Source organism: Myodes glareolus, chromosome 15 (assembly GCF_982192425.1).
Source record: "Myodes glareolus chromosome 15, mMyoGla1.1, whole genome shotgun sequence".
Taxonomy (NCBI): Eukaryota; Metazoa; Chordata; class Mammalia; order Rodentia; family Cricetidae; genus Myodes; species Myodes glareolus.
This window is the reverse complement of record NC_142040.1, coordinates 25,933,973-25,958,426: the sequence shown is the minus strand read 5'-3', so window position 1 is coordinate 25,958,426 and position 24,454 is coordinate 25,933,973. Positions and strand designations below refer to the sequence as shown.

The 24,454-nt window shown below is 45.2% G+C and overlaps 1 long non-coding RNA gene and 1 other non-coding gene across 2 annotated transcripts; both read right to left on the bottom strand.

Annotated features, from left to right (window-relative positions):
• Positions 1–348: 348 nt before the first annotated feature.
• LOC125405192 (U6 spliceosomal RNA) lies at positions 349–452 on the bottom strand. Its single transcript, XR_007233495.2, has one exon. It is a non-coding gene; the product is annotated as a U6 spliceosomal RNA (small nuclear RNA).
• Positions 453–2,839: 2,387 nt separating this feature from the next.
• LOC125405145 (uncharacterized) lies at positions 2,840–3,423 on the bottom strand. The gene is made up of 2 exons (XR_007233485.2): positions 3,356–3,423; positions 2,840–3,105 (listed from the first exon to the last, which is right to left on the bottom strand). It is a non-coding gene; the product is annotated as an uncharacterized LOC125405145 (long non-coding RNA).
• Between the last annotated feature and the right edge of the window lie 21,031 nt (positions 3,424–24,454).

Genomic DNA, 24,454 nt, shown 5'->3' with positions numbered 1-24,454 from the left:
GGAAGAAGGAGAGGCTACAAAAGGGACAGAAATGGAGGAAATGGCCATGCAGGAGAAAGTCCTGGAGGGTGGCTGGACGGGTCAACGGTGCCAGCGCCACCGAGGGTCTGATTTAAGATTGTGATTTAGGAAAAGTCCTCCCTGGACTTGACATCTAAGAAGTCCTGGGTTGCTTTAGCAGAGAAGTTAAACAGTGAAGGGTTGAATATTAAAGGGAGGCACAGAACCTCCTTTTAGCAAGACAAAGATGTAGTTACCATCAGGAAGCCTGTCCTTCCTCGGGGCCCTGAGCATCTCCTTGTCACACCACAGGAGACACAAAAGGAATCTGCCATTTCACTGTAATTATAAAATACAGACCACCCCACGAATCTGCGTGTCACCCTTGCACAGGGACTACGTTATTCTTCCCTGTACTGTTTCTGTCTCAGCGCATCTGCCAAAGTGAGCAAGGCTGCTAATTTTGATGCTCAACTAGAAATGGAGTTCTCAGACATGCACACTAGTACACAAGACACCATGCACTGGAGGAGAGCCAAACCCAAGCTCACGGCCAGAATATGAAACCTATTTAAAACACGCTTGATTCCTCCCTGGAACAGGGCTTACTACGCTCGTGGTCAAATCATCTCCTCCAGCCAGGTGGCAAGCTAAGCAAATCCAGCCACAATTCCAGGCCACAAAAATCAGCAGAGTGGCTGCCAAAGCCTTGCAGGCCTGAGTCTGTTGTCTAACAGGAGAACCCCCTGGAGCAAAACAGACTATATTCCTCCTCTATGGTGCTTGCCCACTCTAAGGGAAGTCAGAGAGCCTACGATGAGGGAAAAGAAGAAACCATGAAAACATGGAATAGAAAGAAAGAAAGCAAGAAAGCAAGAAAGCAAGAAAGAAAGAAAGAAAGAAAGAAAGAAAGAGGAGGGAGGGAGGGAGGGAGGGAGGGAGGGAGGGAGGGAGGGAGGGAGAAAGGAAGGAGGACATTAGAAGCTGTCTCTGAACAGCCCAACACCATACAACATGACCAGGACACTAGAGAAGTCTGCATCTTACTTCCTCAGCCAGATTCTCCAGGGCAGAGGCTAGTTCTACAAGGAGATGGGAGTCCCAAGGGCTATCTCAAGGTTGTCTCCTAGTCTGTCCTCCATGGGTGTCTTAATCGGATCCTGTAAAGAGCCACACGTGCCAGACGGGTTGCTGGGCCCGGTCAGCAGGCTGCCAGGCTCTGTCTCCGTAGCTGAGCTCTGTGTGTGTGTGTGTGTGTGTGTGTGTGTGTGTGTGTGTGTGTGTGTGTGTGTGTGTGTGTGTGTGTGGTGGGTGTGGGGAATCAAGGACTCCAATAACTGGTCTTCTCCTGGTTTGCATTTGGCCCATCCGAAAACACAAGGGCATAGCAAGGCAGAATGGCAGTTTCCCCCTGGGTGGGGTGACTGGAAGTGAACACAAGAGGGCGCTCTCTGTCTTGACCTGGGCGTAGGTTACAGGGCACGCAGGCGTTGAATCTTGGGATCGCTGAACTTTGCTGTTGGCGTATTGTACTTCCGTTTAAAAAGCTGTTAGTTATTTTTTTCTCCCTCAACCAATGAAAACCATGCTCAGCGCCTCCCTGTTGCCAGATTCCAAAATACCACTCTGCCTTTTCTCTCTCGTCGGGCAATGGTCTGCAATTTTCCTCTTGCCCTGCAGCCACCACTATGCAATTTGCACCTCACTAATTTCCTGGCTGAGCCTTAAGGCTGTCTGGCCACTGCTCGCTCCACCCACCCGGGACAGCAGCAGTCCGCAGCCTGTTGCTCTGCAACTGATTGGCTGTTTGTGACCTGAACACAACTCCAGCTTCAGCTTTGAAGAATCACATAGTGGGGCAGATGTTTGAGGGACACAGAATCCGTGGATTGAGGGTTCCTCCACACTCAAGCTGTTAATGGAGCTGCTTTGAGCAAGCAAAGCATCACACTTCGCTTGGATGGAGGGGGAGTCGCTTGGCAGCATCGCGTGATTGACGCTCTTGTGGTCCAATTTGCCGCTCACTGAAGCATTAAAGCGGCAACCCCGAAGTCACTAGGAAGCCAGCAGCCCGAGCTCAGAGTGCTGGATACAAATAAAAAGCATTCTCCGACGTTCGTTCTCATTCTGCCTGAGCTCTCAAAGCGTCTCTCACAGGGGCCTGCCAAGTATGCGATGCAGTGGATCGCCAAGTACTTCTGCAGGTGGTAATTAAAACAGCTGAGGTCTTCTCTCTCCATAATGATGGGGTTGGAAGACTATATATAAGGGCTGAGGTTCTTTGGTTATGCTTTCTCATTCTTAAAGGCAGGGCGGTTTAGGGGGGAAAATTCACTGGTGTTAGAGAAGCCAGATTCTGGGACCGCGTAGCTTGTGACCTCAGATGGCTTATTTAGACTCTAATCTGTGAAATGAGAGGGTTAGTCTAGATCCTAGTTCAAGGCTCATTTCTGGCTAATATTCTAGGAACCCATTGTATCGTTGCAGCTACATGTACACGATCTGTCCTTATTCAATATGTTTTGATCTATTTTTTTAAGAAAAAGCATATCCTGTCTGTTTGGACAGGTATTCAGGGAGTAAGCAAATTTTTAACAAATTATACACAGACACCTCTGTGAAAGACACAACAATGAATGCAAATAAGTTTGTGTGTGTGTGTGTGTGTGTACGTGCACACACACGCATGTGCACATGTGGGCTTGTGTATGTAACTGCAGATGTTGGTGGAAGCCAACACACATTGGAACTGGAGTTACAGACAGTTGTGATTGCCCAAAGCGGGGTCAGGAAGCAAACCCAGGTTTTCCGCGAGAGACTACAAACACACAGCCATCTCTCTAGTCCCACAATGAATTCAATGAAATTCACAGATAACTGTGAGTCCCCCAAAACAAATTGGACGTGGTGTTTACCTCCTTGGAATGATTATCTGAGTGTATAAGCTCCCTCTGAGAGGCTGGTGAACAATGCTCCTGTCCTGTGATGGCCCTGACACAGCTGTATTCCTCCACGGTATTGTTTGAAAGTCATCTCTGTCAGGTTTTCAAAATACGGATATCTTGCCAGATTCTTCAAATGAATTGATTTACAAAATTGCTTAGTCTGAAACACATGCAAGTTGATATTAGTAAGTTGTTCAAGGTGTCTCTGGTTATTTAAAGTTTTTCTTCATGCATGGGTGTGAGCACGTACACACACACACACACACGTTAGACACTCAGATATATGCACTGTTTGAACTTTTTATTAAAACCAATTGTCTTAGTTAGGGTTTCTATTTCTGTGAAGAGACACCATGCCCATGGCAGACCTTCCAAGAAATCATTTAATTATCTAATTGGGGCTGACTTACAATTCAGAGGTTTACTCCATCATATACATAGTGGGAAGCATGGTGGCACACAGGTAGAGATGGTATTGGACCTAGGGGTGAAATGGCTCCAGGCCAGTCTTCATTGTGACCCAATGCTCTCCTTAGGCCCCTGTCACCATGGTGCTTCCTCCTCAGCATTCAGTACTGTCAGCACCCCAGTCTGCACCCTGCTATCTTCCTCCATTTGGGTGATTGACAACAGGGCTATGGAGGGGTTTCAGTATCAAGTGGCAAGGAACCCTAAAGAGTTCTGGAACAGCATAGTAAAACGGATGAAAGAGTTAAAAGGACTGGTAAACAATTCTCTTTCTTCCCAATCTTGAAGGGCCATGCCTCAGAGCACCGGATGGGGAAAGAATGCCAAAGTGATGCCAGAAAGGACCAGGCCCAGAGACTCACAGAGCACAGGTTGGGAAGACTGGCAAAGGCCCAGTCCCTTCTCACTAGAGATGCCAGAGGCAAAGGTGTAAGGTGACTGACTCAAGTCCATGGCTCTTGAGTTTCACGCCAACCTCTTTCCACTCTGCCCACTCCTGTCAAAGATCTGTTCTCCCCACTCTCTTTCCCTCCTCTCCCGCTCTCTCTGTTAGGGTTTTTGTGTGTGTGTGTGTGTGTATGTGTGAGAAAGAGAGAGAGAGAGAGAGAGAGAGAGAGAGAGAGAGAGAGAGAGACTCAGCATATAACTCAGACTGGCCTAAAACTCCCTGGGTAGCTCAGGTGGGCCTCAAAGCTTCAATCCTATTGAATGCTTGGGTCAACAGTTTTTTTCAGGGCTTTTTTTTTTTTTTTTTTTTTTTTTTTTTTTTTTTTTTTTTTTTTTTTACAGTACTCACTGGAAGCCCTCCCAACTCTATCTTCTGTCTCTCATCTATTTCTTTCCTTAATCCACACTCGCTTTCTCAGGAATGTATGGACAAGTTGAGCCAGAGCTGACAGCTTCATACATGTTCTTAAAATAAAAACAGATAAACAATTAAATACCTTTATTTTGGAGTTTCTCATTCCTGGACAGGCTCCTTCTCTCTACTAAGCAAATGGATGCTCAGGCGGACTCCGCCCGTAGCAGTCAGCTGTGGGATGGCTGTGGGGATGATGTTTCTTAGTTGTTTCCAGGATCCCAGGGGAAAACATAGATGGGAAGCTAAAATCTGGAACCTGGGCTAGTTCTGTAGGCAGGTTCCATGTCCCAGCTTTAGCTGAACTTGGACACCTCTCCTTTCTTATTTCCCTCTTCCTAACCCATCCTGACTCCTCCCATGAAGCCCACGACGTCTAGATAATCATTCCTTTATTTCCTGGTAAATATGGCGCTAGGCTCATTAGTGTCAAATGATTTTCCACCCCCCACTGGCTGCAGAGTTTGGGGTGAAGACTACCTGACACCCTGACACTGGAATGCGTTCTCCAGGGCAGAAGACTTTGTGGGCGGCACAAGTCACAGAGCAAGCATGCTAGCTAGTGTGGCTGGGAATATGGGAGCCGCCATCCCATCTGGACAATGGGACTTTTATTTCTGCCCTGCCTCAGCTGGCAGTCTCTCTTCCACTGTCTTTCCTGGTTGGGCTTTGGTTTAAAGTTACCCTTTTGGGATTTGCTTGGCGTTTTCTTTCGCATGCCACGGGGGAAGTTTCTCTTTCCGAAGTGGACGGTACAGAGAGGGGTCAGTTAGTGCCAGGCCCTGCAGAACCACAAGCATTGGTGTTCAAAGGCCTCCCTAAACCAGCCTGTCAGACAGGGCCCAGTCGAGCTTGCTTCTGGCCATTTGGAGAGGCATAATACATGGCAAGCTAATCTTAAAATTACAGTTTTCTGTTGGGTTTATGTAATTTTGACTGAGTACCCTTCTCCCCGCTGACCCTCAAGGTTTCCACAGAAACATCTGGAAGGAGAGTTGTTTGCGGGAGGTGCCCAATTTCTACTCATCTTTATGTCTCAGTCACCATGAAGTCTGGCCACCACAGACAGCCCTGTCTCTGATTTACTCTGAATCTCAGTGACAAGTCAAATCCAATAATCGCAAGGACTTGCTGCTCTTTAGCCCCGCAGAGGCAGGCCGGGTTGTTTTGTTGTTTGTTGTTTGTTAATAAAAATGCTAAAAAATATAGGAGGAAGAGGGTTTGAAATCAGTGAGGGTCTTTAGAAATCCCCAAATGATTCTAGTTCTGCCTTTAACACTCTGGGAAATTATTCAAGGCTGATTCTTAGTTGGGGCTTCTATTGCTGCGAAGAAACACCATGACCCCAGCAACTCTTAAAAAGAAAATCATTTAATGGGGTGACTCACTCACAGTTCAGAGGTTCAGGCCATTATCATGATGGTGGGACATGGTGCTATGTTTGCAGACATGGTGCTGGAAAAGAAGCTGAGAGTCTTACACCTTATAGGCAACAGGAAGTGGTCTGTCTCATTGGACATAGCTTGAGCATATATAAGATCTCAAATCCCACCTCCACAGTGACACCTTCCTCTATCAAGACCACATCTACTCCAACAAGCCCACATCTCTTAATAGTACCACTCCCTGTGGGGGCCATTTTCTTTCAAACCACCACAGCTGGTATAACCTGTCTTCAGCTATCTCCATGGATAACTAAGTGCTTGAAGCCCTGTTATTTTCTGCTCTGGGAAGTTGAGGTCCCATAAATGTCCCCAACCCAGATTCTGAGCCTTATAGCCTCAGCCCTGGGGAGTCTTGTAGACTCATCCTAGTGAAGGTGTGAAGTATGATTGTATTTACACACAATCACCTCATAAATAAGCAAGCTTATACTCTGTGAATGAACATCCACAAGGGGCAAGGGTGACTTCTCTCAGGTACCAGTGCCCTTCCCTGGACTTTTTCATTGATCAACTCAGTGTTAAATTAATACTACTTATGAGAAGGACATAAAGTAAAGAAGAGAAAGCAAAATAAATTCTTCTCCTTCCTCAGCACATCTTCCCCTGTAGCTGGAAAGAGAATGAAGGCTAGGCTACATCCTTTCAGGTCCCTCTCTTCCCATCATCCAGAAAGGTACTCAAAGGCTATACTTGTTGATGCATTTTAGCTGACATTTTAAAGTTAACTACTCATTGTTCCATTGCTATGAAGGGACACTGTGACTTGTCAACTCTTATGAAGGAAAACGTTTAAGTGGGGCTGGCTTACTGTCTCGGTCCACTCGACTTGTCCAAAAGTTCTTGGGAAGGGGAATGTGGATTAAGGAAAAAATAAACTGAAGATAGAGTTGGGAGGGAATCCCAGTGAATACTGAATCTGCCCCAAGTTTATTTTTCATAGCCATTTTAAAAAGACTTTTTTTTTTAAAAAAAAATCATGATACAAGGAACAAACAAGAGTGATTACTTCCTTAATTTTCAAAACATCTGAGAGCTATGCCCTAAATCAAACCTATTTGGAGCAAAACATCCAGTTGCTACACCTTTGACCAAACATCCTGTTGTTTAGGTAAGACACACAGCAACTTCATGTTAGGCCAAGAATTCTGTTGTTTAATCTTATAGGAACATTAATAGGCTCAAACTCTCTGACCTTACGTCAAGATGGAGCAGAGTCACTTCTATAGGCCTCTACAGCTTACAGTTTAGAGATCTATCATGGCAGGAAGTATGTCAGCATGCAGGCAGGCATGGTGCTGGTAAGGTGGCCGAGAGTTCTACATCTGGATTGGCAGGCAGTAAGAAGAAAGAATGAGCCACTAGGCCTGGCTTAAACTTCTGAAGCCTCAAGCCCTTCCCCAGTGACACACTTCCTCCAACAAGGCCACACCTCCTAATAGTGCCACTTCCTAAGGGCCTTTGGGGGTCATTTTCATTCAAACTGCCACACTCATATAAGCATATGTACAATAAAATCCATTTGGGGCACAATCAAGCATATGTACAATGAAACCCATTTGGGGCACAATCAAGCATATGTACAATGAAACCCATTTGGGGCACAATCAAGCATATGTACAATGAAACCCATTTGGGGCACAATCAATGAATTTCTACAAACATTCGCATCCTCTTGCCATCCCTTGCCATCATAACCTAGAACATTCTATCACCCACACACTTCCTGGTGCTCTTTAGCTGGTTGTTCCCCTTTCCAACCCCATGAGCTTCTCTTCCTGTTAGGGAGTAGTTTTTGCTGTTTCTAGAGTTTCATCTAAATGAAATCATGTACTATGTTCTCTTTTCGTGTCTTAAAAAAAAAAGCCAGCATACTGTTTTGGCGAGTCATCCATGCTGAGTCATCCACGCTGAGGTGCCAATTTTCTCTATTGCTGACTAGACCTATCTATTATGGATCTTGATGGGTGTTAATATCCTGCTCTGTAAATGGACTATAATTTCCCCACCCACTCTTCAGTCCTGGGTACTCTTGTCCAGTTTAGAGCATTAAGAATTTCCTAGGAAGCTGTTATGCAGTTGTTCATAATCATGAAAGCAAAGGAGTAACTCTGAATAGTTCAGGTCTGAATCACGGAGCTTAATAGCTGTCAGACCTATTTCTAAGGCAAGCATCATCATGTGAGCATGAAGAGGTCCGGCCATGCCACCTACATGTTGATTGTAATGTTGATACTTACTAACATTATGTGTGAATGCAACACTTCCAACCTGCAGGCTGTTTTCAGACTTGAACTCTGGCAGCATGGGGCATCCGTCAGGTTGGGGCTCTCCCATCCTCCTTCTTCATTGCTCCTACGTGGCTCACAGGGAGGGACAAGGTCGGTTCTGCTGCTACTTAGGAGACACAAGAAATTCTGCTGATAGTTTTACCAACGAAACGTTGACCCATGAGTCCACTTACACAAATCATTACGTCCAGGTTTTGCTTGAGTTCTAGGGGATTTAACAACTATTCCATTATGTTTACATCCATTAATTTAAAAGGATCCATGAAAAGAATCTTGAAAAAAAATGTAAAGTCGATAGGACCTAAACACAATTTGACTCATTTTGCCCGTGTCATGAGGTAATTTTGATGATGGAAGATGTGCCACCCAGAAGCAATCCACTGGGTAGAGTGGCAGAATAAACCTGCACAGTTAAGCTATGACGTCCATGCTCGCAACCACAAACATAATTTTCCCCTCTCTCAAATTATTCATTTCCTTTTTAATAGGTCACGTCTCATTTCCCTTGATTTAGCACTGGGTCTGATACAGTTATGAGTTTGATGTGGGGAGAGGAAAAGAGAGCCGACAAGAGAGAAGTTTAGGGAAGTAAGATGGCCCTGTTCTTAATTTCCGAGCGCACACTGGAATTGCATCACTCCTTTGATTATAAAGGGCTTTGCTGTGTTTATACTTCTGAAAGGATAAGAACTGCGCTGGAAAACACCCATTGATGAATAGCCCGGCTGCGCATGTCAGCAGGAGGAAGTATCATAATGCGCATTTCACCACAAGGTCAAGGAGAATATTTTTTAAAACTAACCTCCACTGCAATGTGAAAAATAGACCAGTCCCTACACCTCTCTTCAGGAATAATAAATTACAAGCAAATATTTTAATGGCTTCAAACTTCAGTTTTAAAGAAGTCTCTGAGGCAGCAAGCATCCTCACTGGGAGTCCTGTTTACACTGGGTCTCTGTGTTATTATGCACCCACATTTATAGTGATGATGAATTTACAGGAAAACATCATGTGACCACATCTTGTTAAATGACATAGGTAGAAAAAAACTACCAAGACAAAGAATTTAGAGCACCAGCCAAGCCTGGTTAGGACAGTCCTCAGCCTGAGATGCCATTATAAAACACCCACTTCGACTTCTTTCTACAATTCTGTTTTACTTAAAAGCCTGTAAGACAGTCATGACCCTCAATTAGTATTTGTTTGGTAAATAAATATTGAGTCTAAATGCAGCTCACACCACTTGCTTAACATTTTTAGTAACATTTTTTTAAGCCCTCACTGCTGGCCTCGGTGGATAGTGGTCATTTGTTTTAGAAGTTAGGAAATCACTGGGCCTGGAGAGATGACTCAGTGGGTAAGATGGGCTCCTATAGAGGATTTGTTCAGTTCCCAGCACCTGCACCAGGTGGCTCACAACTGCCCATAACTCTACCTCCAGAGAATACAATGCCTCTGCCTTCTGAGGGCACTCACACTCACACACATGCACGTGCGTGTGTGCACACAGGCACACACAATTAGAATTCCTTTCAATCTTAAGAAGCTGTCGTGACTTTCAGTGACAATGAGCTAAACAATCCGTCTTTGTGGAGTCACATACTGGAGAATTGGTGTGTCTCAAGAGAGGTTCTTCTCTGTTAGCTGACAAAACAATAGAGAAGTGTTTCCCTACCTTGAATGATTCAAGAATGTGTGCATTGTGCAAAAGGAGGTATTCTACTCACCTCAAAGTGGCTTGGGGGGATAGCCCCGGGCTGTGCAAGTTACAGCTTTTTGATAGCTTTTGTCTCTGCCCTTCTAAATGTATGGACATTAAAAATTAGAACAAGGGGCTGGAGAGATGGCTCAGTGGTTAAGAACACTGACTGTTCTTCCAGGGTACCTAGGTTCAAATCCCAGCACCTACATGACAGCTCAGACTGACTGTAACTCCAGCTCCAGGGGATCCAGTTGCCCTCTTCTGGCCTCTCTGGATACCTGCATATACACTTCACCCATACACATAATTTAAAATAAAAATTTTAAAGAGTAAAGCAAAAATATATCATAGGATATGCAATGGTCTGTCCTGTTCCTTTAAGAGACAAGCCCCACCTTCATTCCACCCCTGTCCACCACTGAGGCAAGCAGATTTTTTCTTCTGCTTCCAGTCTGAGCCTTTCCTTTTCAGTCTCTCTCCCAAAGATGTAGCCATTGCTGTGGCTCCTCTCCTACCCCCCTCCCCAGTTCTCTTTCTTTTTATATCTCTCTCTGCCTCTCTCTGCTCTTTCTCCCTTCTCCTCTTTCCCATTTTCCCTTCCACAACCCACTAAATAAATATTCAATCTCACTCTGCCTGACATGCCTATCTGTCTGTCTCTCACCCACTGTGGCTGTCTCCCTTCATGGGACTGACTGCCCTGCTGAGGTCTCTCACCTGCCATGAGGCTCCCTGCCTGGGATCGGCTGGCCCTCATGGCCTGCAGGCCACTCAGGGGCTCCCTGCCTGGGACTGGTTACCTTCGTGGTCAGCTGTGGTCTCATGGCCCGCTGCCCACCGCTGCCACTCTGGAACCTTCAGTGTTTCTGCCACTGTGACCCCTCAGGGAACCTATAGCATTTTACTTAAACCATAGCATTGGTGTCTGAGACTAGGGAAGCTCTTCTGAGGTTGGGATCCAGAACCGGGTGTTTTGTCCACAACAACCACATACTCCATCTGTCTGACCGCTGACCTCTACTCACCCCAGCAGCTTCAGTGGTGAGTTTTCCCTTTCCAACTCCCAACCACAGCCTTCACAGCTACAGATGAGCCCTTCGCTGATTTCTATGGCTAAAAATGTGACTGGGAAAACCTGGGGTTGATCCTCCCATGCTTCGATTTGGGGGCTTACAGTCCCTCAAATTTTTCTTTCTCCTTTTTTCCTTTTCTTTTCTTTTGGACCACTCGTCAGTGCTCCCCATCATGAGAGGCCACTCAGAGTGGCCTCCAGCTTCTCTGGCTTCCAAGTCACCTGGACCCGAGCCAGTCAGGATTTCACACCCCACCTGTCAAGAGGAGACATTCTTCTATAGGCCCTGCAGTGTGTGTTTGCTGTTTTTGCAGGTTTTCACATTTTCAGCTATGGTATAAACCCTCAAACTATGCTCCGCCCGTGTCCTGCCAACTCCCCTTTTCCTCAAACTGTCCCCGCCACCACTGCTGACAAGATTTGTTGGATCCACGAGGCAGCTGTTTTCAATTCCTGCCTTTTGTTCCCCACTGCCACTTGTGGCAGCTTGGCAACAGGGCAGATCACGCCTCTAGATCTCTCTTCCAAACAACATGTGGCCGCTGCCATTTTGACTGAGGTCAGGTGACCTTACCACCATCTTAACTGAGGTCAGGTGACTTCACTGCCGTCTTAACTGAGAGCCAGGTTCACTGCCATCTTTACTGAAGTATACCTTGCCTTGTCCCCCAGTTTACTTATGTTTTTATCTTTAAATTCCTCTTGCTGACTCTGTTACATGTGTGTTTTGCACAGTGGCATGCTTTTGGTAGAGCCAACCAAGAGCATCCACTTTGCCCAGTTCCTGTTCACTGTGTGTGTGTGTGTGTGTGTGTGTGTGTGTATGTGTGTGTGTGTGCGCGCGCGCGTGTGCATGCATACATGTGACTTAAATACACCTATATTTACTGTTAAATGTTCGAATTGTCTGTTCATTGCTTCTCATTCCAGACTACAAAGCAGTAAGTCTCATGTTTTAAACTGGTTTGTACTTTTAAGTCTCTTACAAAAATACTTTATATTTAATCCAACTCTGCTTTACCTGTTAAGTTGAGACCCAGTACAGTCGAGCTTGGACCCAGCTCTCCAGGCAGATTCTATACTGTAGCTATACCTGATAAACAACCCCCAACTCCTCAGAGATCTGGGAAATATGGCATTTAAATGCTTAATTATTAAAAAAAACTTTTTATAACAGAAAGAGACAGGTTGGCTCCTAGCAGCAGCACTCTATTTCCTTCAAAGAAGACAGAAGACAAATGGGCGCAAAGCAATGTCCATCTACAATTTGTCAGTGTTACAAGCCCTGACAACTGGGAAAAATTGCCTTTCATCTAAACTGAAGGTCACCAGTGTACAGAACCGGTGGAATCAACAGCCTAGCTGCTCAGGTCAAGCTAGACTTGTCTTTCTACAGATTTCTTAGCCCACAGGATCTTCTGGAGCCTGGCAGGCCCTGTGCTAAACAGGAAAAAGAAAAATACAGCCTTTAGCAACCATGTAGGACCCTGAAGAGTAGCTCTAGGTGCCAACCAAATAAGTTCTCTGTCGTTTTTTAATTAATAACTCAAGTTAAATTTTGTCCTTCTCAAAATTTCTGATGCAGTTTGACAGCTGAGAGGTTTCATCAGTTTAAAAGGACACCTTTGCCAAACAAATTTCAGTAAAATACAAACACAAGTTATTAAGGTATGTACCTGCAAGTTATAAAGGTGTGAGGACAAATACAAGTTAGTCAAACTTCTCTCTCACGCTGTCTTCCATAGTCTTAAAAATATTTTCATTGAACAAAAAATTCTGTCACAGTCATTCTGATGTAAATACAATGCACATGTCTAAAACTTTGTTTTTACAAACCCAAAGAATTCTTGTGAGTTCCAGGAAGCCGAATTGAAGGATCCACCTTAAACAGGTCAGATACACCCCTCTCAATTCCTTGGTCCTAATTTTTTTTCCTAAACTTAACTTTGTCCTCTGTTCTGCTAATACTTTAAACAAGTACAAAGAGACACCAGGCATTTCCATACCACAAACACCTGACAGGAGCAAAGAGACCAGCTACCCCAGCATGTGATCAGCACCCAGCTATCTCAGGTTTTTTCCCACAAGACGATGCCCACAAACGAGCAAAAAGCAGTTTTAAGAATTCACTGCCCCAATTCCTTTAACCTGTTGTGCCTGCTAACGCAGGCGGATCTTTTCTCAGCTTCCAGTCTGAGCCTTTCCTTTAAGGTCTCTCTCCCAAAGAGGTAGCTGCTGCCATGGCTTATCTCCTCCTCCCCCACACCTCTGGTTCTCTCTCTCTCTCTCTCTCTCTCTCTCTCTCTCTCTCTCCTCTCTGCTTTTTCTTCCTTTTCTCCCTTTTCCCCCTTCCCCCTTTCCCCTTTCCCTTCTATAACCCACTAAATAACCAACCTCACTCTGCATGATGTGGCTGTCTGTCTGTCTCTCACCCACTCCAGCTGTCTCTCCTCGTGAGACTGGCAGCCCCCACCTCAGGTCCACACAGCTCCCTGCCTGGGATCCCTGCCTGGGATCCACTAGCCCTCATGGCCAGCAGGTCACTCAGGGGCTCCCTGCCTGGGACTGGCTGCCTTCATGTTCTGCAGCCCACTGCCGCCACTCAGGGACCTGCAGCGTTTCTGCTGCTGCACCCCTTGGGGGAACCTGCAGCATTTTATTTAAACCATAACAGAATATAAATTATTTTTTCTTTTCCTTCCATATTATTATCCAATTTACTTTTTGCTCGGTGAGTGCTTTTTGAAGGTCATGTGATAGGACAAGTCTCAGACCTTCTTTGGAAAAGATGCAGGAATTGATTCAGCTGCCATTCACAGAATCTCCACCTCACTGTTTCTAGCACCGATCCGGATGCCAGGATGCAGATGGGCAAGTCTGCCTTCACTGTCATTCCTGCCTCAGTTTATCAGCCTTGAGCCTTGGCAACCACACATTTTGGTCCCCACCTTACTGCCTGAATATCTTGTTTGCAAGCCTCTGTCACACTGCAAGAAACCTAAGCCTCCACATTGGTTCTTGTTCTCTCAGGTGAGATAGACAGACGTTCTCTGAACACGGCATGGCATGAAGTGGGGGAGGAGTCCAGAAGAATGAGAAAAGACCCGTCATTGGAGCATTCTGGGTGTGGTAAGGTGGGCCCAAGGTGGAGCACTCTGAAGTAGGTCAGCTGGGGATGTGGTATGTTTTCTTTAGGGCTGGAGGTGGGAAAAGAATTTGCAATTACAGAGTGTTGATCACCGATTCTGAAGAGGGTTCACATGCCTGGCAGCTTAAAGTAATCAACCCCACAATGCCGTAATTATCCCAATACTGCAAAAGTTTGAGGTTTTTTAAAAAAAAGTAACCAATAAAATCCAGGTATGTGTCTTCTGTCGGTGCCTCTCTGGTTATCAGAGCAAGAAAAGGACTCACTCAGGAATGAACTGAGGGTGGCTCTGCTCAATGTTGGCTCTGAAGCCACTTAAACTCCGCTTCTCTGGCTCACTAGTTGAGGACAGGACGGAAGGATGGAAGGACACAACAGTGAGCAGACCCCAAGAAGAGTTAGGGAGCATCTATATCAGCACCGGAGCTTTTGGAAAGAGTATGCCGAGGCAGGGCGTCACTTCCGGCTGCACGAAGGTGTGGGTATGGACATACCTTCCCTGTCCCACGACCATCTGATCCCTGGTCTGCACCCCAGCTTCGTGTTGCTTGGCTGTGTGAAGCCTGCAGCTCGCTTTGTGAGCTAATACATGTGAGCTAAACTCCACTTAACCCCTACTACCGTGCTACCAGGCAGGGGTCAGACCATCCTAGCCCATGGAATGTCAAGTGGGGCTCAGGTTTTCAACCTGCCACGGTGCTATTTATAGCTGTTGGTCTCTTCGTTCCCTCTCAGGTAGTTAATTATGTCCTTTATCTCCCTGGCTTTCTGAAAAGAAAAATTGGCTCAAAAGGCTGGATTGTCAGATATTATGGAGAGTGGTGTGTGTGGCTGTGTGGCTGCAGCAGAAATCGGAAGGGGCCGTTGAGAGTCACAGAACCAGGAGAGCGGTGGCCGGAAGCCTCTAAGGCGCCCTAGTTCAGTGGCTGTAGACGTTTGCAGGGATAGAGCCGTTTCCTAAGGCTGGAGCAGCCTAGTAGAACTCAGTCCCAGGGTGTTGAGCCTCGGAGTGGAGAATACACACCCTTTCCAAATCAGGCAAATGATTCTCTTAAGAATAATTTGTTGGCCCAAGAAAAACACGATTGCAGGTTGAGTTTGGCCCGGGGTCAGCAATTCAGCATTCTTGGGTGGTCCCACCCCTTTCACAGTCAGAAAATACACAGATCCAGGGAGTGGACTTACCCCATTAGTAACCAGATGGTCCTAGGACCCAGGCTTTCCAGTTAGCTGGCTGGGACCTTCTGTTTTGCAGTTGGGCTGGGAAATCGCCCCATGGCAAACCTCTGCCCTTGCCCTTCTAGGGGGAATATGATGTCAGTGTGACTGAGAACAAATGGTACCTCCTCAAGCTATGCTTGGTCCAAGAACAAGTCAGTCACAGACATGTCTCTGTCCTGTGTGGAGCAGGCCCCCTTTGAACAGTCCTCAAACTACTCCCTGAAGCTGACAAAGGGCCTACAAATGCTTGAGTCCCAGAACATCTCCCCACTGTTAAAAATCCTACCCCCCAAAAATGATTCATACAACCTAGTCCCTCTTTTTTACTCCGTAAAGTAGCTGTCCTTTCTAACCCCTGTCAACCAGGGCCAAGACAAATGCCACCTGCAGAGGGTCCCTTACAGTTGATCTAGAACCCTGGGTTCCTGGACCTGTGTTTAGACACTGCCCCATGAGAGAGCACTGAAGGCTGAGATGATTTTCCCTGGGACTTTGTGTTTGGGACAGATGAACTCTGTCCTGGTCATCCACAAATATCATTCTCCAGAAGACACATGTCTAGGGTGACAGCTGCCCTGGAGCATCTGGAGAGACACAGAGACCCTTAGAGACATAGGACCAAGCTTTCGACCACCGACATCCCTGCTCTGAGATGGGCACTCAGTACTTTCCTAAGTTTCACCCCCCCCCATTGCTTCACCTTGTCTGGGCTACCTTCGGAACTATGATTGCTCCATCTGTCCTTTACCAACCATGGGAATGAGATCACCACCAGTGGACATTACTCAATATTTTCTATGTGGATCAAGTTCTAGCAAAAGTCTAGTGGGCAAGACTCTCACTGTCCCTTCCCAGTGACAGCCATAGGGTGCTGCAATTACAGCAGCCATTGCTTACTGAGTGTTAACTATGCCCCAAGTACAGAGCTAAGTCCTGTAGCCTTCTTCCCTAACCCTTCAGAAAATCATGTGAAGCAGGTGTTCTTATTCTCTTTTTGTTCTAGTAACAAAAATCAAGATCCAGAGAAGCTAAGCAAATTACCTAATGCTACATAGAGGCAGAATTCAAATCTGTCCCCAGAGATAACATGCTAGATCCTTTGTTGACTGAGATTTCTGCCCTGCATGGTCCTGCAGTCATTCAGTCCCAAAGAAACACACAGAGATCTACATTAATTATAAACTGGTTGAGCTATTAGCTCAGGCTTCTTATTAACTCTTACATCCTACGTTAACCCATAATTCTTGTCTGTGTTAGCCACGTACCTTGTAACTTTTTATCAGCGAGGCATTCTCATCTTGCTTCCTCTGTGTCTGGGTAACGACTGTAGACTGAGCCTTTCCTCTTCTTCCCAGAATTCTACTGTTCTGGTTGCCCCACCTATACTTCCTGCCTGGCTACTGGCCAATCAGCATTTCATTAAACAAGTACAAGAGACAGATCTTTACAGGTACAAGGCCATTGTCCCACAGCAACCCTTTGACCCCCACCCCGGCACAGAGTTCTCTGTCTTTTACCTAACCTATCATTGCAAACTCCACTCCCAAATCACTGGCCTCTGCTAAGCCCCTGGGGTTCTGAAATAAGCTTTGGGGGAGCAATGTCAGGGTTCCAACAGTTTAAGTCCTTCTCAAGTCCAGCCTAAGGTACCTTGTGTTTATAGGGCCACTCGTGGGACATCAGTTGTATCTACCTGCTCCAAGCAGATTGAGCCCAATACAGCCTAACACATGCTATGCATTTACCCTACCACTAAATCACCCCCCAGACGCAACTAATGTTATTTTGATTTGTCCACTTCATTGTTTTCTAACAAGGAATTGAATATGATTCACTCAGAAGTGTTCTGTCGACTCTTGGCAATCACTGGCTTTGTAATACTGACATTAAAAAAAAACCAGGATAAATGGACAGAGCCCATCACCATGTAGCCATGTCCAAAGAAGGAGAGTTACATTTCTGTAACCGCTTGCTTTTGCCTTTCACAGCGCCTCCGCCCCAACGCTGCTGTTGTGGGGTTTTTAAGCATTTTGGACTTGGAACTCTGTGTTTGGGGGGGGGGCGTTGACATTCATAGCTGAATGCTGTGCAAATCTTAATTCCTGTTGACAGTAGGATCCCCCCACACACCCTGAGTGAGGGTCAGGGATGGGCAGCACTAACAGTGTATACTCTGGATGATGCTCTTGCTTGTCATAATAAATTAGCGGAGTGTCTCAACAGTCCTGCAGGCTAGGAGCCTGAGGTGTTGGCAATAAGGCGGCTGGTGTCTTTGGGGGGCCATGAGTAACGGATCTGTTCTAGGCCTCTCTCTTCAACTTGCTGCTGGTTGACTTTGCCATGCCCTGTGCATCTGTTCCCCTGTAGTCTCTCCGTGGTGATCTTACTATCTTCTCATGAGGACACCATATAGGCCAGGTTAGGGCCAACATAATGGCCTTGTTTTAAATCTCACCACCCTCTAATGGGCTGATGTGAAGCAGTGGAGGTTAGAACCTCATCTGTGAACTCAGGGTCAAAGGGTGACACAATTTAGCCAATACCAGCCGGACTTCCCTGTGGAGTGCCTTGATCATGTTCAGCAGCATGGCCTCCATCTTCCCTGGGCTTCAGAAGATAACACTGCTGCACTCAGAGCAGGGAGCCCCCTGATGTTTCTAGGTCTATGGATGTGTGTTAGAACTCTGTGGTTCTTCTACTAGCCTTAGCATCCTGACGTTAACATATTCTATCAACCTTAACTCAATACCCATTCATAGCCCATGATTCGGTCTTTATCCGCAGTTTCCACACCAAGAAACAGGCAAACAAAAAAAAAAAAGCAAGTCATTTGTTGAAGGTCAGTCCTTCATGAATGGCAGAGCCAGAGTGAACTGAAGTAGTTCATGTCTCTGTTAAATTAGTTAAAGGCCTTCTATTGGAAGGTGGGGGCAGCCTTTAATTTCCAAAGGTTTTGATTTGATTACCGTGTGTGTGTGTGTGTGTGTGTGTGTGTGTGTGTGTGTGCGCGCGCACGTGTGCATGCATATGCATTATGCACACACATACTGAGATGAAATTAAAAAGTCTTGTTTTAGCCTGGCAGTGGTGGTGCACACCTATAATCCCAGCACTTGGGAGGCAGAGGTAGGCAGATCCCTGTGTTTGAGGCCAGCCTGATCTACAAGAGCTAGTTCCAGGACAGATTCCAAAGCTACAGAGAAACCTTGTCTGAGTGGGTGGAGTCTTGTTTTTATGAGTGTTTTTATTTGTTCATTGGTTAGTTTTGGTGGGGGTGGTGAGACACTGGGTCCCCATACTAGCTTTGAACTCATGACTGTCTCCCAGGTATTGGCCTCGTTTCATTTGCTTGCTTGTTTGGCGGTTGTTTGGTTTTGTGTGTAGGGTGTTCAAAGGATTCCTGGGAGGTAATCCATTCTTGACTTTTTCAAAGGGGGACACCTGAGCAGGGGGAGATGGCTGAAGGTCTCACAAGGAAGGAATGGGTACCATGAGCTTGGGGTTGGCAAGAGGAATCCCCAAGACTTGGAGACACTGTTTCCTAAAACACGATTATCTGTACACACTTGGGTCCACCCACCCAGGGACCTTGAGGTAATAGAACCATATATACTGTTCCACTGACTCATATGGCTCTGAACTCTGCAGTGACAGCCCCTGAGGCCAAGCCTAGCACAGGGAGAGAGAGGGAGAGATGTTGGGAGCTCATCTCTAGATGGACGGTGGCCCAGTGCCCGGAAAGCCCAAAGGTTCTTCCCTAAGGGAGGATGTAGAACCTCCCCACAACAACTGCTCCTGGGGTGCTCAACACTGAAGAAAAAAGATACACACACCAGGTTTATTTTATCAAGGAAAAGGAATATGATATTTCTTGCACTCTGAATATCACAGAGAAGTTCATATTATGTTGATTCTGTCTCCTTTCCAATCCTCATTGTTTTTCATTCAAACCCTGAGGTCCCGCACTGAGCATGACAGACTAGTCAAGAGTATACAGAAGGGGAGCGCAGAAATTAATCGAGCCAACCCAACTGATTTCAGGTCCTATCACATGACCTAGTTTAGATACTAATACTTTATATGCCTTTTGCTACCTTTTCTGTGTGTGGTCCATTTTTCCAAACCATGAATCAAACTCCTCCTACACAGGGGCCAGACCTTCTTTATTTTTCAACCCATGTCTTATAATGGTCAACACAGAGCTTAGCACCTAGAGAGTGCACACAGTATGAAGAAAAATCTGCCTTATTTTGAATGATCTTTGAGCATAGAGCTATTTGGGCATGGGCGGGGGAAGCCCCACAATGACAGGTCTGTGCTCTTCCACCTCTCCTGCGCGCGCGCACACACACACACACACACACACACACACACACACAGTGTAACGTTCACTGCTGCCGCTCACTGCTGTGCCCCATCTCTCCGGCTCTCCATTACCAATCATAAAGTCAGACCAGTGGCAAGTTAAAAGCTCCAGAATGCTGCAAAACTCAAACCAAGTAGCTGGAGGCCTGTGGCTGTCGAGAGGGGGAGGTGGGAGCCAAAGTTCGCTGAGGGTCTGTGTTGAGAGAGGTCTGAGATGATGGGGGCCCTGAGCTGAGCTGGTGTGTCTGCTCAGTCAAAGAGCCACTTCTAGTTTTCCTGCATTGTGGTTGGGTACACGTTCTGTATAACTTAACTCCCCTACGGCCTGTCGGCTGATAGTGTTGTTACTATCCATTCTTTCTAATTTCACCTGCAGTATTCCTTCTGTCCGTCTTTTTTTTTTTTTTTAAGGGTCTGAGGCTATTTAATCTTTGCAACTGAGAAGCTAAGGTATTTTGTTTGTTTTGTTTTGCTTTTCTGGTGATGTATCTATCTATATCTACCTACCTATCTATTGATTGGTACTTTTTTCATATAATATTCTGATCATGGTTTCCTCTCCCTTATCTCATCCCAGATTTCCTATCTCCTGACTTGTAAAACTCAATGTGTCCCCATTCCTCCCCTCCCCCGTTGTTGAAACAAGGTGTCTCTGCTATGTAGCTCTGGCTGTCCTGGAACTCGCTATGTAGACCAGGTTGACTTCAGATCCACCTGCCTCTACCTCCTAAGTGATAGGGTTAAAGGCATGCACCACCGTGGCCAGCCTTTCTCTCACTATGTGGAAAATAAGCAGGTAAACCAAGCAGTGGTGATGCACGACTCTAATCCCAGCACTTGGGAGGCAGAGGCAGGCAGATTTCTGTGAGTTCAAGGCCAGCCTAATCTCAAAGTGAGTTCTAGAACAGCCTGAGCTGCTACAACAGAGAAACCCTGTCTCCAAAAATAAAAAATTAAAACAAAAGGAAAAACAGAAAAAGAAAAAAAGCAGGCAAATAAACAACATCAGCAATAACAACAAAAACCCAAATAAACCAGAATAAAATAAAAACAAACAGAAAAATAACAAAGAAAAATAGGAGAACCACACACCACACACACAAAACCCATAAAAACACAAAATTGGAAACCATAATATATAAGCAATCACTAGTAAGGTTAAAGAAATGCCCAAACAACACATTGCAAGACAAAAATTTCTCTAAAAGTAACATTGAATTCGTTTTGTGACCATTTACTGCTGGGCATGGGGCCTGCCCTTAAGTGTGGTTTGTATACCCAGTGAGTCTCCTGGTTTTTCCCTTGCAAGCAGTTGACAGGGCTGTAGATATTTCCAACTACGATATAGCTTTACAGTTTCTTTCAGCGCTGTCTGTTCTTGAGTCCCATTACCTATGGTTCTGTTGGTTAGTCCATATATTTTCCAGGTGGTTTTCTTTCTGGATTGACACTTGTGTTGTCTGCAGTATCTCTCTTTGGTAATGGTCTTTGCTCAACAGTCTATTTAAAATTAATACAGATACTCCTGTTTTCATCTGATTGATGTTTGCATAATGTCTTGTTCAGTCTTTATTTTCAGACATCTCCTATAATTATATTTTAAAATAAATACCTTAATTTTTCTTTGCCATTTTAATTTATGTGTATAGGTGCTTTGCTCATATATATGGCTGTGTACCATGTTATAAATGCAGTGCCATCAAAGGCCTGAAGAAGGTATCAGACCCCCTGAGACTAGAGTTAACAGTTGTTTTTTCCCTGTTATTGAAAATAGCTCATTTTCTCATACAGTACTCCCTGATTACAGTGTCCTCTCCTGCTTCTCCTCCCAGCCTCTTCCCACTCCCATATAGATGGTTGTGAGTCTCTGTGTTGTTGTTGGGAAATGAACCCAGGACCTTTGGAAGGGCAGTCAATACTCTCAACTGCTGAGACCCTCTATAGCCACAGTTAGCGTCTTCTACAGAGAATACTGTGGGTCAAGGTTAGTTTTAAATCCATTTTGCTGCTCTCTGTCGGTTAATTAGTTTAATTGGAACGTTTATAATTAATATAATTTTATTGATTGGTTCTTATGTCTCCCCTTTCATTATTGTTCTTCTTTGTTTTATATTACTTTTTCTGTTGCTTAAACCTTTCTAGAATTCCATCTGAGTCATCTATATTATTTATACCTTTAATGTCTCTTAAGCAGTGTTTTCTATAGATGGGATGTCATGCATGCATAGTAGGTTTCTGTTTACTTGTGCCATCTTTTCATTAGTTCAAGTGCTAGACAGGAGCATTATAACGTGGTTTTAATGCTGGTCCTCTTCAAATGTCATATTAGGATTTAATTGCCATTATAATGGTATTAAGAGGTGAAACCTTAAGAATTCCCATATATGAACTAACGCTACTATCGCAGAAGTTGATTTGTTAGCAGTGGGGTGAGCTCATCACTTATTCTCTCTGTTATTTTTTTTTTGAGGGGGGACAAATGTGGCTTTCTGCTTTGCAATGCTACAGTAAGCATTGCTAGAGGCCAGCACTTTGGTTTTGTGCTTTCCAGCTTCCAGAGCTGTGAGGTGACAGAGTTCTTTCTACTATAAATAACTCAGGCTGTGGGATCCTACTATTACTTCACCTCCTCTTATGTCCCTTTATGTTCCTCATTTACGATGTGAATAACTCAAATGTTCCCTCTATATAATTTGAAAATGTATCAGACAATGTTAATTTTCTCAACTGTTGTTGATAATAAAATAAGCATAATCCAAAAATCCAAACTATGGAAAGTGCATCTTGTTCGCCCTTATGTTTGCTTGGTGTGTGTTTTTCCATCCTGGGATGCCACGACCCCCTCATTTATTTCCTTTCTGTCTAGGTAATTCTTTATAGTCACCCTTCTACAGCGATGTGGTGGTGACAGACCTCTTGGCCTCCCTTCAGCCAGGAATGCCTCTCTTTCCCTTTTGTTTCGGGAAGTTATTTTTCACTAGGCATAAGACCTGGGTAGGCAGTTCCTTCTTCAGGAAGCCATTTTGTTCACATCCCATTAGCCACCCCTGGCCTTCCATCTTCCCTCTGAAAGCAAGCTGTATTTTCCCCACTCAACTGCTTTCAAGGTTTTTGTCTTTAGTTCTTGGGAAGTCTTATTATGAAGAACTAATTTGTATACTCCTGTTTCAGTTGTGTGTGGGTGGGTTTTCTGACTCTGTGGAGTTACCTCACCTGCAATGTGAGGACATTTCAGCTGTTATTTCTCCTTTTCACACTTTCTTTCTTTCCTCTGCTAATGACTTGAAAGTTAGGAGTCTTCTTCCCACAGGCCCTGAGGCTGGTTTTTGTTTGTTTGGTTGGTTGTTTTTACCTGTTTTTCAGAGCGAGCAGCACCTCTCATTCCATTTTCTGGGTCACTAACTATTCTTGTCCTCATCCTGCCGAGGGGGCCGTGAAGCCTTTTGTTTAGATTACTTCATCTTTCAGTTCTGAAATTAACACTTGTTTTTCTTTTCCATTTTCTGCTTCTTCGCTAAGGCTTTCTATTTCTTCACTGTATTTTAAGTGTGTTCATCACTGCTCACCGGGGCTTTTTGAAAACTCATATCTGCTTCCTATTATCATCTCAGTGTCAGCATCTATGGCTGTTTCCCTGTGGATTGTGTGTCTCCATATAATCTGAGACTCGGACGGTTCATTTCGCCCTCTTTTGTGCTAGTTTAAAAACTAAGAAGTGGGGCATCAGCTTGTAACTAACAAGAGGAGGCAGAAGTTCAGGGCCTCGCTTGGTCACCACTGATATCTAGAGTGGAGTGGTCCTTGTTATTTCTGGGTGGAAGCAAGAGTTCTAGGTCTCCATATGATGCTGCTGAGATTGAACTGTGGAAGATTTGTTATCATTGGGCAGTTGCTGAAGACCTGACTCCCACTTAGCCTCCTTTGATACCCTGAGTGGGGAAGAAAGCGGAGCCTTGTGCTGGTGAGGGTAAAAGTTCAGCTCCTCACGTTGTCCTCACGACATCAGGTGGAGAGAGGGGATTGCTTTTAACCAGAAGGGATGACTGCCTTCATATGTAACCTCTGGCTCCATTTTGGTGAGGGCTGGGTACTTCACTAGAGTCCTTAGTGGTTGGGCGTCCAGGCCTTTGTTGCTACGATGGAGTAAAGCCGGATTTTCTTCTGTGGTGTTTGGTTGAAAAACAGTATTGACGTTTCTTCTGTTTTCCCAAGTCGCAGATTGACTAGTCCATTGGCTTGAGAAAGAAGGCTTTTGTTGGGACATTTCCTCACTACACCCATGGACAATTTTAACCTACTGACTTTTTCATTACTAAGACTACTGTGTGTGCGGAACCAAACAGCATCCAGAGTAAGCCCTCATGTTCTGAGCTCGCTAGCCTCCTTCTCCACCTTCTGGAGTCTGCTTGTGACCAGTTTTATGTACAACATCCAAAACCACTTGTTGTGAACTTCTTTTAAGAACTAACACAACCAGAAAAGTCACTGTGAGGTTTGGAAATCCAACTGCAAAGAATGGCGGAGTTGTGGTTCGCATGAAAGAGGCCCCATGGGCTCAGCTACTTGAATCCTTGGTCCCCAGGTGGTGGAGCTCCGTGGGAAAGATTAGAAGGTGTGGCCTTGTTGGAGGAGGTGTGTCACTGGGGATGGACCTAGACATTTCAAAAGATGTGTGTCATTCCAGGTGTGCTCTCTGCCTTCTGCTTGCTGTCTGAGATGTGAGCTCCTAGATGTTCCGGTCACCTTCGCTCCACAGCCATGGACTCTGACTATTAACACAAATGACAGGTGTTAAAAAGTTGTCACCGAGCTTAAAATGATCTGCTGGTGATAGATGGAGACTTTGTTATATTTAAGCAATAGTCTGAGGTCTTAGATAACGCTGTTGTTATATTTAGCAACAGTCTGAGGTTTTAAATGACTCTGTTGCTCTGAGAGAGA